The 13,583-nt window shown below is 38.7% G+C and overlaps 1 long non-coding RNA gene across 1 annotated transcript in view; it reads right to left on the reverse strand.

Annotated features, from left to right (window-relative positions):
- Positions 1–2,949: 2,949 nt before the first annotated feature.
- The window catches only part of LOC129524258 (uncharacterized), a 49,358-nt gene continuing 38,724 nt past the window's right edge, over positions 2,950–13,583 (reverse strand). The window contains exon 3 of the long non-coding RNA XR_008668021.2: positions 2,950–3,066. This is a non-coding gene — a long non-coding RNA (uncharacterized lncRNA). The remainder of the gene's footprint in view (positions 3,067–13,583) is intronic.

Below are 13,583 nucleotides of genomic sequence, written 5' to 3' on the forward strand. Positions count from 1 at the left end.
TTTCTATCAAAACACTCTTACAAACTTGCCCACTGGGAAGTTATCCCCAACTAAAATTACCCTTAGGCTTTCTCTCTTCTCTTAACCAATTCTACCGAATATACTTATAAGAGAAAGGTTTTATGCATACCTTGAAATTAGGCCTAATTCATAATTATGGTAGAATCCTAGTTCCTTTGAAGCAAATGTAGTTTTATTGACTTTAGAATAGCAGAACTAAGGCAATGAAATGGCATTTCATGTTCAGATTGGTGGAATTGTAAGAGCATTAGACCACTAGATGATATAAAAGTGATAAAAAGTCAAACCTCTGCTTCAAATAGGCATGCTGAGTTACCCGGAAAATACAATGAGCCTCCGTGCCTTCATCTATATGTAGAAATTCTCTTGCTATATCTTTTTGTCAGTCACATAGGACTAAAGTGGGTGTATAAGGATAAAAGAGACTATCAAGGAGCATGCTTGAATGAGGCAGATTTCTGAATACTGATCCAAGGCTGGCATTTCAGCAAACTTCCCTCTGAGTTGCAGATGCAAGCTGTGAGACAGAGCTGAATTGCCAAGAACAAAGAGGAAGTTTTCAGAAATTGTGTGGAGCAGAAAAGGAAAAAATAATGTGAAGGATGACACTAGAGAGGGCCCTTTAGAGACAAAAAAGAAAGATACATAATGGGGAATTAAATTATGTTTCTGTGAGTGTGGTTTTAAAGAGAATTTTCTCCTTACTACATCTTAAACAAAACAATCTATTGCTGTGGGTGGGTTATGAATGTTCATTTATTTTGTCTTTGTGATAGTGAGATAATTGGTGACTCAACATAAACAGATCAACCAAAAAGACCTACACATGTGCATACCACAGTATAGATGGAAAGTGCATTAAAGTGGGTGGGAGGCAGGAACTGAGAGTTCTAGTTCACATTTTAAAAACTGGGCATAGTCAATGACTCTAGGTCATGGTTTTCCTTTTCATATCATGGGATCTGCTTCTTTAATATGCAGGCATCTTCTGATCCAAAGTAAATGTTTTGGAAAAAGCCTTGAGAAGGAAATAGTAATATTAGCATAAGAATTAGACCCAGAACATATGATAGCACCCAGTTTACTGGCAATCACAGCCTCATTCTAAAGATGGCCTGTTCTAATGAAAATCTGAAAATTCCCTGAGTCATGCAGGTTGTACAGTTGCCAAAACAACTTTTCAGAAAGAGTAGCTATGGAAACAGCACACCAGATTGTCTCAAGGGGTGTATAAAAACATCTAAAAACTGACAGTCAGAAAGAGCACTTTGCAAACACTGGGAGAGGTAAGAGGCTATACTCGCCGGGAAAACAAAGGCCTTTTAACTGTTACTGCTGCTCTGAAAGGTGTAAACATACGGTCTAAAGGCAAGAATCCTGAGCCCAGAGCAGGCTCTGTGGTGACTAACTTCCCAGCTGACATCTGCTAAGTAAAGATCTGATGGCAGAAAATCTTTAGCCTGATTTTATCAACAGTAACATCTCAGAGAGCTTCGGTGATATGCAATGCTCTACTGCCGTTAAATCTGTGATTTGATGGTTAATCTCTTCATCCATTAAGCCCCCAGGAAAGTATACCTCTGCATAGAATGAAGGAAACTGTTCCTAGAACTCTCATTGACATAAGTGAAACCACACTGTTCTCCTTATTACACAGTTACTGAAATCAAAAGAAGTTTATGCATATGTTTATTTGCTTTAATTACATAGGTAACACATGGATTAATTGTTGTGAAAACATTTAAACTATACAGAGTGCAGGGCAAATCGTTCCCTTCTCACCTCGTAAACCCATTGCCCTGTAAGAGGCAAACTTGGTTACCAGTTTTGTGCACAACCTTTTAGTCCTTTCTCTACATGTTTCTACAGTTTGTGTTTGGTTTGAGGTTTACTATTTAATACATGGGTATGTTTTCACCTTCAATATACTTTTTCTCCAACTTAAGTGTATGTTTTGAATGTCTTTCCACTTGTGTCCATCTACCTTCAGATATATTGTTCTAAAATTTGCATCAAAACATGTAACAGTTTCCTGAGAAAAAGTACTTTTCTTTCCTAAGCACAGATCCAGAAATAGCCAGGAATAGGAGAGAGAAGAGGCTTTAACATAAAAACAATTCACATTCCATCTCTGCTAGTTAATATTTAGTTGAATTTGGGCAAATTACATATACTTTATAGACCTTAATTTCTGTTTAAGAAGAAGGACAGATAATAAATTTACAATGAATAAGAATAACATAGAACCTCATCCACCATATTGTCTGGCACAAAATATGTTCAAAGTATATGTTAGTTGTCTTTGCTTTGTAAAAATATATATGAAGGAATAATATTCTAAAATAGATAGGTACAAGAGTTGGTGATAGTTGGCACATAGTTGGTGTTCAACACATTTTGTTATGGAATAAATGAATGAAGGTGTAGCTCCTGTGTAGCAGATACATGGATCTTCAGAATCATATCAATTCTGATTCTATTGTAATTGTCTTACATCCATTGGATGGGAGTTCTTTGACAAAAGGACACAGATCAGACTTAACCCTGTAACCTAGATTATGGAAAACCTTGGTCACAGTTTCATATGATCAACACACAAAGTACTTTTCAAACAAATAAATGATATATTGTCTCCCAACTGAAGCACTTATTTGACCACAACGAAGAGGTTTCCACTTTTCCCCATCCTTCATTTGCCATTTGTGTTATTGTCTTATCAATCTGATTAAATTATATCTCACTAAATGGAAGAATTCCAGGCACATATCAGAAGGGCAATAAAAATTTGCTGAACAAATTGTAGCCCTATTGGAAACCCAGGTTTTCAGCCTTTGGGAAGGATAGTATTAAAATTAAAAAATAAATTCAACATTGACAGCCATGCATCTCATCTTTTCTCAAAATCTTATACTCACAGCACATGCTATTTCTCTGTTCCATTCCAGGTAGTTCTTTACCACCACTCTGCTTCTGCTCTTTCTCTTCTTCCTTACATACATTGCCTCCTGAATTGCTCCATGACTTAAGAAGACCAATATCTACTATCTAGAAGACATAAAACAATGTATAATTTGGATATTAATGGCACAACCATTTCCTTCTAGAAATTAAAGGTCCCCACAGCATACTGGTTAACATATCACTGTCCTACTATTTCATGCATATAACCTGACTCCTGTCTATCTGTCCAAAGTCATTTCAATCCATCTTTTCCTTTATGCACTAGCCTTGCTCCAATCTGACCTTCTTGCTATTTCTCAAACTTCTGTATACTTTGAGGCCTTTGCATGTGTAGTTTCCTCTGCTGGAATGCCCCTATTTCTCCTTAATATAGGCTCCCGGGCATCATTCAGGCCTCAGCATAAATGTCATATCCTCTGAAAATACTACCACCCTATCAAAGTTCTACACTCCCATTATCTCTAATCCTACTTTATTTGTTGTTTTTTTAAACTACAGACGACAGTTTAATTTTTTTGTTTATTCATTTATTGTTTGCCTCCTTCATTAATGTTTCAGCTTCCCAAAAGCATGTCCTATGTCTGTTTCCTTTAATATTTGAATATATAGCAACTAGTCTGAGTTTTGGCATAAAGTTGGTACTCATATTGTTGAATGAATAAGTCAATAAAGAAAGACGGAATGTTCTATTAACTTTTCTGGATTTAAATTTACGGTTTCTGGGATACAACATTTAATAGAGATTTTAGTTTCTAGTGATCATAATTGAGATTTGGCTGCTTTGAATCCCTGTATATTATGTTTTACAATAACAAAACCTTCACTTATTTCCCATTTTTTCAAGTAAGCAAAGTGTTACTCTCTATTGATAAGGGAAGGTGTTTACATTTAACCAAAGGTGTTAACAGCATGCGGTCAGTTATCAGAACCTGCTAAAAAAAACTAATGTGTAAGAAACGCTAAATAATTTTTCCAAGCCAACAATTTTATTATTAGGCACACTATCTTTCCATGCTAGATATGTAGCAATTCCAGTATTTGGTATCATTTTAAAGAGATAGCTGATATTTTATTTCTGGCATTAAAGCAGAACCTTGCAAAATACGGAACTGACACAATCAATATTTTAAATGTATGCACTCAGAATAACAAGGCCTCATTTATATTCACTTCTCCAAAGTTTCGGTAAAGCAGAAAATAATAACTATTAATGAGAGCTTATTAAAGGTACAACATTAAATTATCGTGGGTAAAGGATTAGATTCTATTTCTTCAAAGTTTCTTTCTTCTTGCCAAGAGCTCCTAATTACTTTGAGTTCAAAAACCATTCCATCTGCATCAACATTTCCCTGATGGTATTCCTATTTTCAACATACGATTTGAAATTACTTATTAAGAAGTTGTTTAGAGAAGTAAAATGCAATCTCTATCACAGTATAAGTAAACATCTCTTAAGAATTTTTAGTCACTGAAGATTTTTTTAAAACCAGAGGTTTGTAAGAATGCAATACGATCACTACATATCAGCATAAGAATGTATTCTGCAATCAGAAAGAGGAGTGTTCCTGATTAGCAGAAAACTTTACTGATATACCCAACCTTCTGCTCATTATCCCCAGAACTTGGAACCGGAATGCCACTGGATCCATTTGGGAAAGTATTTTACTTAGGAAAGGGAAACAGGATGCTACCAAACTGCTAGAGAGAACAATTGTTAGGATAATAATAATAATAATACTTCTCAGTGCATGCAGTGTGCTAACTAATTTACATGCTTTGTCTAACTTAATCCTCACCACAGTAGGAACAATTATTATGCCAATCTATGACCAAGACAACGAAGGCCATGTGTGGCCAATATGTGCTTCTCAATATTTGCCAGTCAAGTCAGTAGTTTACTGTATGCACCTGTAGCCTTGCCTGGCAGATATTGAGAGGCAAGCATTGGCCACGCATGGAAGTGGGGTGAGGGAAGTGTCTGGGAGAAAAAGAAGCTGTCTCAAATCTCCCTTACTCTGCTGAGGAAGACAGGACTCATGAGGCCATGCCACAGGAAGGAGGGAGCAGTTCCAAAGACATGTGGTCTTTTAGATGAGAAGACAAATGAAAGTACTTGAGGAATTGTAGCAGGAGGAGCCACAGACAAAACCTCCCAGACACCGAGTTGTAGAAGGAGGGCTTTATTCAGCTGGGAGCATCGGCAAGCTACTGCCTTAAAATCCGAGCTCCCTGAGTGTACAATCTCTGTCCCTTTTAAGGGCTCACAACACTAAAGATTTCACATGAAAGGGTCGTGATTGATTTGAGCAAGCAGGGGGGACGTGACGGGGCTGCATGCACCGGTGGTCAGAGAGAGACAGAACAGAGCAGGGAGTTTCACAATGTTCTTCTATACAATGTCTGGAATCTACAAATAACATTGGTTTCTAAGTCATGAGTTGATTTTTAACTACTGGGTTTAGCCCAGGCAGGCCCAGGCCTGGTTTCGGGCCTGGCGCCAGGCTGCCTGTCTTTGGTTTTACTTCCTTGTTGTTTTTTCTTAAAACAGGTACTGAGTATAAAACAATATAAAATAATATGAGAGGGTCTTTCTCTTCCTTCAGAATAGGAGAAAGATGGTAGACCCCTTGATATTGAGAAAGGTATCCCACCTGAATGTTTAGTATGTGGAAATAGAAGGGGCAGAAGAAAAACAAAAAGGGAAGGGCTATTTATACCTTCATCTCGCAATATTGGAAATCAACAGAAATCATCTGTCTTAGTTTCTTAGGGCTGCCATAACAGAGGCCACAGGCTAGGTGGCTTAAACAGCTGGAATATATTGTTTCACAGTTCTGGACACTAGAAGTCTGAAATCAATGTGCCGGCAGGGTTGGTTTCTTTGGAGGGTTATGAGAAAATGATCAGTTCTGGGCTTCTCTCCATGGCTTGTAGATGGGCATCTTCTCCCCGTGTCTTCACATCATCTTCCCTCTGTACAAGACTGTACAAGACAAATGTCCCCTTCTTATAAGGATAGAGATACATTGGATCAGGGCCCACCCTAAAAATCTCACTTTACACTTGATTACCTGTGTAAAGACCTCAAATACAGTCACATTCTGAGGTTCTAGGGGTTAGGAGGACTTCAATATATAAATTTGGTGGCGGGGGGATACAATTCAACCCACAACATTATTTGTAATTGAAGGAACAAAAAATAAAGGTGATAAGTATATATTTTTGTAATTGCAAAAGCAACTGAAAACAGTCATGTAAGTGTACTCGGAAGATGACTGGGGAGCGTATAAGTGAGTCTTCTGTGATACAGTAGGATCTAACAGCAGACAGTCAAGAGACAACACCTGAAATTGACATATTCAAAAAAGTTTATTATTTCGAGATAAGTGGCATCCTCCAGAAAATAAAAAGCTCATTTAAAATTAAAAGCAGTGCTCTTAGACTTCTTATACCTTAGGGAAGGTACAAATGGGTGGGAGATCCAGAGGCTTTTAGCTTTTAGCTGTAAGCACTGCTGAACTATTTAACTTGAAAATTTTAAGTAATAACTTAAAATAACCAAATATGGTAATTGACTGAACATTAACTTAGTTGATGACCTGGCCCTGGCCCAGAATTGAGAATCAAGTATGAATGCAAATATTGGATAATCCTTTACAGAAAAGACATTTTGGCAAATGGTTTCCATTCAGGGAATATTGTAATAGAAAAAGAGGAGGGCTGGGGAGAAAAAATTCCTGGGGCTGCATTCAAACATTATAAACATAGCACTGAAGAAAAAAATTTAAGAGTTTTTTTTAAAGTTTACATTAAGCATTGAAAATTGTGTAGCAAAGATATCAAATTAACCTAGGTGCCCATCAATGGTGGATTGGATGAAGAAAGTGTGGAATTTTTACACCGTGGAATACTACACAAGTATAAAAAAGGAGGAACTCATCCCCTTCAGAAACATGGAAGCAGCTGGAGGCATTATCCTAAGTGAATTAACAAAGGAACAGAAAACCAAATACCATGTTTTCACTTATAGGTGGGAGCTAAACATTGAGCATGTATGGACATAAAGATGGAAAAAATTAAACACTGGGGACTACAGAGCAGGGAAGGAAGCAAGAAAGGGCTGAAAAACTACCTTTTGGGTACTATGCTCACTACCTGGGTAATGATATCAATTTGGCACCCCAAACCTCAGTGCCACACAATATACCCATGTAACAAACCTGCACATTTTATTTTTCAAAATAAAAATTGAAAAAAAAAAGAAGAGGAAGTTATAGATGTAAATTGTTACGGCCTATACTCATATCCACTGTGAACTTTCCTCTCATCCAAAGAGCTCAGTCAAGCCTTTCCAGATTATTCAGATGACTAGGGTTCCTTGGGTCTGACAAAGGTCATTTTTTATTTGTGTCTTTGCTTACAGAGTAGAGAGATCTTGAGAACGGCCAGCAGCCTCTTGCAGGTCTTTGCAACCTTTTCACTTTGAAGTATATTTGTAAAAGCCTGATTTTGCTACTACAAATCTGGGAGACTTGGAGAAAGGGAGAGGTAAAGCCCTCCCTTTCCTGCTGAGAATGATCCTATAGGAAAGCCACTGGGGACAGACTATACTGGCATGTCCATGCCTCTGCCCAAGCTCTTTCCTTGTCTTGGATGCTCTTTGATTGCTGGAGGAACCTCTTTTAGACTGAGCTCACTGCCATGGAGCTTTCCCCAGACCCCAGCCGAGCTAAGGGCTGTGGTCCTTTTGCCCACTGTGCACACAAGCATCCTAACCCTTTTTATTTTGTATTCTTACTCTCATCCTCACCATCAACAACCACCATGAGATTATGAGTTGCTTGAATAGCATTCAGGAAAAGTTTGTTGAATGGAAGTTTAGCAGTAGTAGGTCTTTGAAAATAAAAACTTGACTAGAATGACAAAAGGAATGGCAAGTTCTAGAAACAGATATATGAGACCCAGCACTAGTGGTTTCTATCTTGATTCTAAAGTGAATTCTGCGAAGCATTCTGATTGGAAATATAAGAGAAAAAAGATAAAATAGGGGAGGCAGATGTTCAGAGTTATAGATAGGAGTCTTTCTTGATTTAGTGACTGAGTAGAAAATAATAATGGTTAAGTCTTACTCTACTATGTGTGAAGTTATTTAATAATCACTATAACTTATGCTGTCAGTACTATAATTGCTGTCAGCATATTTTCTTTTACAATAATTTTTATTTCAACTTTTATTTTAGGTCCAGGGGTTACACGTGCAGATTTGTTACAGGGGTATATTGCAAGATGCTGAGGTTTGGGATACAACTGATCCCTTCACTCAAGTAGTGAGCACAGTACATATTAGTTTTTCAACCCTTGACCCCTCCTTGCCTCTCCCCTCTTGTAGCCTCCAGTGTCCATTATTTGCATCTTTTGTGTCCATGTGTGGCCAAGGTTTAATTCCCACTTATAAGTGAACATATGTTATTGGAATTTCTGTTTCTGTATTAAGTTGCTTAGGATAATGGCCTCCAGATGCACCCAAGTTGCTGCAAAGGGCATTGTTGCACTTTATGCTATACTGTACTATTGGCTGTGTAGGATTCCATAGTGTATATGTACCATATTTTCCTTATCCAATCAACCATTGATAGGCAGCCAGGTTGACTCCATGACTTTGCTCTTGGCTATCAACATTTTATAAAGGAGGAAAGGACAGGTAACTTGCCCATGCAACCACAGTTAGTGTGCAGTAGGGCCAGGAATCAAACCCTGGGAGGCTGACATCACCACAGAACTAGCAGTCACCATATTATATGCTATGTTAGATTTAAGGAAGAAACTGAGAGATGAAAGAAGGATAATTTTCTTGTTTTTAGTATGAGTAAATAGGGAGTGCTTTTACTCAACTGAGAAGAAATTTACTTTCATTTTGTCTTGCCTCTCATTGTTCGTGGTGGGACAGAAGGACCCAAGAGATGAAGTAACTTGCCTGAGGTCACATAAGGAGGTTTCACTGTGTAATAAATAGCAGAAGTTTCATCAGTATGCCAGTTGTCTGCAACCTATGTTCATTGCAGTACTGTTCACACTAGCCGAGGTGTGAAATCAGCCTAAGCACTCAGCAACAGATGAATGGAAAAGAATGGCATATATACACAACGGAATATTATTCAGCCATAAAAAAGAATGAACTCCTGTCACTTGTGGCAAAATGGGTGAGCCTGCAGCACATTATGTTAAGTGAAATAAGCCAGATACAGAAAAATAAATACAGCATGTTCTCATTCATATGTGGGAAGTAAAAAAGTTGATCTGATAGAAGTAGAAAGTAGAATAGTGGTTACCAGAGAAGGGTAAGAAGGCATATAAAGAGGTTGGTTAATAAGTAGAAAACTATAGTTGTATAGAAGGAATAATTCTAGTATTCAATAGCACAGTAGGGATTATAGTTTAAAAAATGTATTCTCTATTTCAACATAGCCAGAAGAAATTATTTTGATGTTCCCAACACAAAGAAATGATAAATGTTTGAGGTAATTGATAGGCCAATGATGAATGTTTGAGGTAATGGGTATGCCCTGATTTGATCATTATACATTGTATATCTGCATCAAAAGAACACATATACCCCATAAATATGCATAACTATGTATCAGATAAACATTTAAAAATTAAAAATAGAAAAAGGCAGAGATTTCAGCTCATGAGGACAAATTTAAGGCTTAGTTCCATCTATGTACTAGCCTGAAGCTATTTCTTACCTTCATATCTCAGCTATTGTCATGTGAGAATTGAAATTCTGATATCTACTTCTAGAAGAGAATTTCTAGAAGAGAAGGTGAGAGTACAGTTTAAGCTTCAGGGTTCCTCACTTGCATAGGCCCCCTGCAAAGCTCTATACCTAATTTTCTATTCATAATTTTATCATTTTCCCCCAGAAGGTCCCAGAGATGTATAAGCTTCACAGAAAGATGAGGTGTGCCTTGGATCTATTTCACTTTAGTATTTACAATGGCTTTGTTTATAAACCTGGGGCTAAAAATCAAGGTTTCCTGACATCTAAGCCAGAGTTCTCTCCCCTTCACAACAACGAATGTTTTTTTCCTTCCATTTCCAAATTCCTGGACCTTTTCTCATTATCTCTTCCTTTTCATCCCTGTCTATCATTGATGTCCAGACACCCCCAACACCCTCACTTGTAGTGCTGTAAGACTTTAAAATGTATCCTCTCACCCTACTCAGCTCTGAAAATAACTACATGTAGAATCAAAATACCATTCTCTTGGTTACATTTTCTTAATTTTAAATGTTTTTATAAACAAACAAGTGAAGGACAAGTAAGTGCTGCAAAGTTGTAACTCTCATCTTTCCAGAGGGCATTTGCATTCTAAGAGAGTCTATTTATTAAGGCAAAGGAAGGAAAGAACAAAGTAGAACTTGCTCCTGTTGAGCTGGCTCCTGACTTCTTGGGAAAGTGGGTTCTACTATGATCCTATTTGGAATCCTGAGGGTGGTAGTCCAGCCCCATGAAGGTTGGTAGAAAGAACTTGAGGAAGCGAGATTGTGGTACCTAAAACTGATTTTCTCCAAAAATCTCAATCTTGAAAAAATGTTTAATCAAGATTGTTAAAATGAAAAATGAAATTACAGACTGTGATGGTTAATATTGGGTGTTAACTTGATTGGATTGAAGGATGCAAAGTATTGTTCCTGGGTGTGTCCATGACGGTGTTGCCAAAGGAGATTAACATTTGAGTTGGTTGAATGGGAAAGGCAGACCCACCCTTAATCTGGGTGGGCACAATCTAATGAGCTGCCAGTGAGGTCAGAATAAAAGCAGGCTGAACATGAAAAGACTAGACTGGCTTAGCCTCCCAGCCTGCATCTTTCTCCCATGCTGGATACTTCCTGCCCTTGAACATCAGACTCCAAGTTCTTCAGCTTTGGGACTCTTGGACCTTCGACCGCAGCTTGGACCTTCGACCTTCGACAGTGCAGCTGAATCCTGCACTGTCAGCTTCCCTACTTTTGAGGTTTTGGGACTCAGACTGGCTTTCTTGCTTCTCAGCTTGCACAGAGCCTATTGTGGGACCTCACCTGTGATTGTGTGTGTCAATACTCCTTAATAAACTCCCCTTTACATATATGTATTAGTTCATTTTCATGCTGCTGATAAAGGCATACCCAAAAGCGGGAACAAAAAGAGGTTTGATTGGACTTACAGTTCTGCATGGCTGGGGAGGCCTCAGAATAATGACAGGAGGTGAAAGGCACTTCTTACATGGCCACGACAATTGAAAAATGAGAAAAAAGCAAAAGCGGAAACCCCTGATAAACCCATCAGATCTCGTGAGACTTATTCACTATCACGAGAATAGCACGGGATGACTGGCCCCCATGATTCAATTAACTCCCCCTGCGTCCCTCCCATGACACGTGGGAATTGTGGGAGCACAATTCAAGTTGATATTTGGGTGGGGACACAGTCAAACCGTACCAATATACATCTATCCTATAAGTTCTGTCCCTTTAGAGAATCCTGTCTAATACATGGGCTACGTTAGTTTTGTTTTTCGTAATGCCTCAGTTGACTTCAACTGGAGTTAAAAGTTTACACCTTGAAAATATTTGCATATTTCACAAGTATAAATTCAACTCTGGATGCCATGAAGCAGAATGGAGTCTTGCTCTGTCACCCAGGCTGGAGTGCAGTGGCGCAATCTCGGTTCACTGCGAACTCCACCTCCTGGGTTCATGCCATTCTCCTGCCTCAGCCTCCCGAGTAGCTAGGACTATAGGTGTCCGCCCCCACGCCTGGCTAATTTTTTTGTACTTTTAGTAGAGACGGGGTTTCACCGTGTTAGCCAGGATGGTCTCAATCACCTGACCTCATGATCTGCCCACCTCGGCCTCCCAAAGTGCTGGGATTACAGGTGTGAGCCACCATGCCTGGCCTCCTTATTTTTTAAAATTCATTTTTAATTAATTGTTTTTAAAAATTCAACTTTAAGTTCTGGGATACATGTGCTGAATGTGAAGGTTTGTTACATAGGTATACATGTGCCATGGTGGTTTGCTGCACCCATCAACCTCTCATCTAGGTTTTAAGTTCCACATGCATTAGGCACATGCCACCATGTCTGGCTAATTTTGATATTTTTAGTAGAGACGGGGTTTTGCCATGTTGGCCAGGCCAGTCTTGAACTCCTGGCCTCAAGTGATCCACCCAGCTTGCCCTCCCAAAATGCTGAGATTACAGGTGTGAGCCACCATGCCTGGACTATCTTCTTATTACTAAAGAAGAAAATAAGGTCAGGCACAGTTGCTCACACCTGCAATCCCAGCATTTTGGGAGGCCGAAGTGGGCAGACGGCTTGAGCTCAGGAGTTCAAGACCAGCCTGGGCAACATGGCAAAACCCCATCTCTACAAAAAATACAAAAATTAGCTCAGCATAGTGGCACAAGCCTGTAGTCCCAGTTACCTGGGAGGCTGTGGTGGGAAGATCGCTTGAGCTCAGGAGGCGGAGGTTGCAGTGATCCAAGATCATGCCATGGCACTTCAGCCTGGGTGACAGAGTGAGACCTTGTCAAAAAAAAAATAAAAAAAAAGAAGAAGAAAGAAAGAGAAAGAGAGACAGAGAAGAAAGAAAGAAAGAAAGAAAGAAAGAAAGAAAGAAAGAGAGAGAGAGAGGGAGGGAGGGAGGGAAGGAAGGGAGAAAGGAAATTCCTTTTGAGTTTTAATCATCATCAAGGATGCTTTCTTTGAATATAAATTTTTCACAGATAGTTAAAATCTCTTTTCCCATAATGCCAACACAGCACAAATAGTCTCAAAGTATCTTAATTATTTATATTAATTATTCAAATGTGTTTAGCTCCTACATAATAATTTACCAAGTATTAGAACAGTTGCTTTGGATTTTCTGCTGCATGTAAATTAGTTATGAATGACTTAATTCCAACTCATTTAACTTCAAGGTGATACTCATAAACAGTGTCGAGAAGTTTTAAGAAGAACAAAATTTAAGAAACATTCTTGCTGCAGAGAAGATGGGTGCCTAACTAAGAATAGCACCATGCAGACTTAAAGTGGAGTGCTAATAAGAACCTGTGCTAGATGCTTGCTGGCTGTTTGATGCTCCAGAGCAAAAAAACATGTTATCATCAGAGATTCATCTTTGTTCTCACATCTTGGAGTACAAAGACCAAAATGGCCCTATGGCCCTCACCTCTCATCAGTGACAACTTCAGGCCCTACTAACAAGTGGGGAGGCAGGAAATTTTTGTGTATAGCCCAGTAGATTTTTTTGTTTCAGTTTCAGCCACAAGCCATCTGGCTGGGAGTCTGACCAGAATACAAAAAGAACCCTTTTTTGACCAATCAAACTGTAATACACAAATGAACTCTGGCATTCAGAGATTTCACCTCAAGTCCTCAAATGGGGAAGTCATTACTCTTCTGAATCCCCACCCCTATTCCCAGAGGCATGTGACCTCAATCACAAAAGGTAAGACAGTCTCTCTCCTGTAATCCAGAACCACCACCAACTAGACCAATATTTTTTTAAATGTAAATCTTATTCTATTACTGCTCTCCTTAAAAATCTACTTTGTG

This window comes from Gorilla gorilla, chromosome 7 (genome assembly GCF_029281585.2).
Source record: "Gorilla gorilla gorilla isolate KB3781 chromosome 7, NHGRI_mGorGor1-v2.1_pri, whole genome shotgun sequence".
Lineage (NCBI taxonomy): Eukaryota > Metazoa > Chordata > Mammalia > Primates > Hominidae > Gorilla > Gorilla gorilla.